Source organism: Babylonia areolata, chromosome 34 (assembly GCF_041734735.1).
Source record: "Babylonia areolata isolate BAREFJ2019XMU chromosome 34, ASM4173473v1, whole genome shotgun sequence".
Classification (NCBI taxonomy): Eukaryota; Metazoa; Mollusca; class Gastropoda; order Neogastropoda; family Buccinidae; genus Babylonia; species Babylonia areolata.
In genome coordinates, this window is record NC_134909.1 from 24,205,690 (window position 1) to 24,210,004 (window position 4,315).

At 41.6% G+C, this 4,315-nt stretch overlaps 1 pseudogene across 1 annotated transcript in view; it reads right to left on the reverse strand.

Moving 5' to 3' along the window:
- Positions 1-3,622: 3,622 nt before the first annotated feature.
- Positions 3,623-4,315, reverse strand: part of LOC143277412 (uncharacterized) — a 13,235-nt pseudogene continuing 12,542 nt past the window's right edge. Inside the window, exon 8 of the transcript XR_013053738.1 lies at positions 3,623-4,315. This exon is cut by the window's right edge and continues 983 nt beyond it. The product of XR_013053738.1 is annotated as an uncharacterized LOC143277412 (transcript).

The window sequence follows — 4,315 nt, forward strand, 5'->3', positions numbered from 1 at the left end:
ACAAAGAGACAGACACACGGACTAACAGACAACCGAACACCAGAGGTTTTACACAGACTCACTTATTTTTCAGATGTGAGTTAACAAAAGGTGTTGTTCGTCACCACTCAGTACAGTGCTGATTCATGTGCAGGGAACAGACTGGGCTGATCTACTTCAGAGTCATGTCTTGATATGATATGATATGATATGATATGATATGATATGATATGATATGATATGATATGATATGATATGATATGATGTGATGTGATGTGATGTGATGTGATGTGATGTGATATGATATGATATCATATGATGCGATGTGATGTGATGTGATGTGATGTGATGTGATATGATATGATGTGATGTGATGTGATATGATATGATATGACATGACATGATGTGATATGCTATGATATGACATGATGTGATGTGATATGATATGATATGACATGTCTTGATATGATATGATATGATATGACGTGATGTGATATGCTATGATATGACATAATATGACATGATGTGAAATGCTATGATATGATATGACATGATGTGATATGATATGACATGATGTGATATCCTGTGATATGACATGATATGACATGATGTGATATGCTATATGATATGATATGACATGACATGATATGATATGATGTGATGTGATGTGATATATGATGTGATATGATATGATATGACATGATATGATATGACATGACATGATGTGATATGCTATGATATGATATGACATGACATGACACGATGTGATGTGATGTGATGTGATATGATATGACACGATGTGATGTGATATGACATGATATGATATGACATGACATGATGTGATGTGATGTGATGTGATGTGATGTGATATGATATGATATGACATGATATGATATGATATGATATGATATGATATGATATGATATGACATGATATGATATGACATGACATGATGTGATGTGATGTGATATGATATGAGTACTTACAAAGCGCCTATCCTCGGTCAGAGACCAGCTTTACAAACACGGAGTCATTTGCACAACTGGCTGCATACCTGGGTAGAGCCGATTGGCGGCTGCCATTTGGGCGCTCATCATTCGTTTCCTGCGCCATTCAATCAAGTTTCAGTATCAAGGCGTGTGGACTGACTGTAGGTAGCAGAAGCCTCGTATTTGCAAGCGTGAAAGAGTTCGATAAAGAAGCCACACCGAATTTCAAAGCAGTATGTCCAAACGTTTTTCAGATTACTGAGTTTTAAATTTTGAAAAAATAGATTGGTGATTTTAAGCGAATCTGACAAATTGGCATTTTTGAACTCGGGCATAATTGCACAGATAGATTTTCATAGTCAAAACTCTTCATGTATGATCCACATTGTACACAAAATACCTATTTTTGTCCAGTTGGCTGTTAATGTAATTGGCTGATTGCCAGTGTCATGAATTCTGGGGTAATGCTTATTTTCTGCATGCCCGATCCTGCAGTTGTGATGGTAGCTTTACTAAAATGACTCGAAACCTATTGCATCTACATAAACATTTATTTTTTTTTTCAGGCTGAGGAAAGACTGTAGACTTACAAGACAGCAAAATTAATGTTAATCATGATGGAGTCTCCCGTCGGACCGACGGATGAGTAGGCAGGCAGGCTTATCTGTCGGTGTGTGTCCTCATGTGGGAGAAGAGACCGACTCTGGATGCGCAGCACTTCCCACAGGTGTTGCAAGGGAAAACGTCTCCAGAAGTTGAGCCCTGCTTCCTTCGCTCACGCTTCTCCTTAATGGCCAGCGTTCTCTTCTTTTCAAACGTCTTTATGCCACTAGAGTACAGCATCCTCCAGCGAGAGCGGTCAAGGGCATCAGTTTCCCAGGAAGCGATGTCTATGTCACAGGCTTTGAGGTTTGTCTTCAAGGTGTCCTTGAAGCGCTTGCAGGGTCTTCCAAGTTCGCAGTGGCCTTCCTTCACGTGGCCATATATGAGCATTTTCGGGATCCTGCTGTCTGTCATGCGGACAACGTTTCCTGTTCAGCGTAGCTGGCACTGAATCAGCAGGCTTTCGATGCTGGGAAGGCTGCTCCTCTCTAGGGCCTGGAGGTTGGAGACCCTGTCTTGTCACTTTATGCCGAGGATTTTTCGTAGGCATCTCTGGCGAAACTGCTCAAGTTGTTGAATGTGACGGCGATACGTCGTCCATGTTTCACAGCAGTACAACAAGGTGGTCAGCACAACAGCTCTGTAGGTTTTGATTTTGGTGCTGAGCCTGGTGCCTTTGTTGTTCCACAGCCTGTTGTTGAGGGGTTGCGGGGGGGAGGCACTGGTGTTCTGTGAGCTAGCTGGTTGGTACATGGACTCGGTTTTGCTGAGGCTGATGGTGAGTCCAAAGCGCCTGCAGGTGGCTGAGGACCTGTCTATAATGAACTGCATGTCCTCATGGGTGTGTGCAGCAAGTGCGCAGTCATCAGCGAAGAGGAACTCTCTCAACAGTGCCTCAAACACCTTGGACCTGGCGTGGAGTCACCGCAAGTTGAAAAGTTTGCCATCTGTGCGAATATGAATGTAGATGCCCCAGTCACAGTCTTGGAAGGCGTCAATCAGCATGGCAGAGAAGAAAATGGAGAACAGTGTGGTTGCCAGGACGCAGCCCTATTTCACTCCATTTTCCACAGGGAACAGATCCGACATGTCAGTATTTTCCTGTACTCTCGCCAGCATGTCATCGTGGAATGACGCATTCAGCTGGATTAGGCTCTCTGGGCAGCCGAACTTTAGGAGGATCTTCTACAGACAACGGCGGTTTCACCGTATCGAAGGCCTTAGTCAGGTCTACAAAGACCATGTGGAGCTCCTTGTTCTGCTCACGGCACTTCTCTTGCATCTGGCGTACGGCAAACACCATGTCACATGTTCCCCTGCCTGAGCGGAAGCCGCACTGTGCTTCAGGGATGACTGTGTTGGAGACATGGTCAACAAGTCTGTTCAGTATGATGCGGGCGAAGATCTTGCCAGCGATGCAGAGGAGAGGGATTCCACGGTGGTTACCGCAGGATGTTTTGTCTCTCTTCCGTTTTTAAATGTGGACAATAGAAGCATCCTTGATATCCTGGGGGACCTCCCCTCTCTCCCAGATCGACTGAAACAGGGTGGTCAGCTTGTCTGTCAGCACCTCGCCTCCATACTTGTAGATGTTAGCCTGGATTCCATCCGCTCCTGGTGCTTTTCCTGACGTTGTCAGCTGCAGGGCCTTCCGGGTCTCGGCCTTGGTGGGAGGGGCAGCTAGCGAGTCATTGAGTGGTAGCTGTGGGAGGGCACAAGACCAGTGAGGAAAATAAAGAGCTTAACAAAATGATCCAAGCGAAAAACGTTGCACAAAAAGGATACATTTGATACAGTAACAAGACAAGCTATGCTTTAAAAAAAAAAAAAAAAGCTATGAACAGAAAATTATATGAAATTATATGATTGTAAATCAACGTGAAAAAAGCAACGGCAATGACGAACAGAACAGGTTGAATCTTTTGATACAAAGTGTAATAAAGACAGAAAAGAAAGCGAGAAAAAAAGAGAGAGAGAGAGAGAATTACAGAGTGTAAAGTCAGAAAAACTATGAAAAAAAAAGAGAGAAAAAAAAGAAAGAAGAGTCTTCATTTGGTAATTTATTAATTTTATTGATTCTCGACAAACCGGAAGAAAGTTTTCTCTGAATCTGTGGGCAGCACATCTACGTAAGTGATGTATTACGACAGCATAAAAAAACAACAATAAAGAACAACAATAACAAAATTAACAAGAAAAAATGAAAGATTTTGAAGATTTTATTTTATTTTATTTTATTTTATTTTATTTTATTTTATTTTATTTTATTATTTTATTTTTTCAGCTGATAATCTTTAGATGGAAGAGACTTTTCCCATTGCAAATACGTTCGTAAAATGAATACAAGCAAGCCTTAAGTATACAGTTTTCCTAAATTGATACAGATGCACTTGTTTATATTTTCGTGGGTTTACCCATCAAGAATTATGACGTGAACACAATTTATGCAAGATTTTAAAAAAATCTAATTGGAGTAGTTTGGACGTAGCACGTGAAAACTTACGTCCACTGACCCTTCCCAATAAGCTTTACTGTTTTTCAGTGGCCGTGTTTTAAAACCAAAGACGGACTTCAATTCATATAAGAGCTTCCATCCCTTAAAGTTGATAATATTCTTTAACGTACTTCACTTACCATCGCTGACAACCCCAAAGGCTGATTTCATTCTTCAGTCGGGACTCCCCGGGCCTTTTCCCACCTCCATTTCCTTACACCAACCTCAGTAATTTCCTGACTTCATTTCT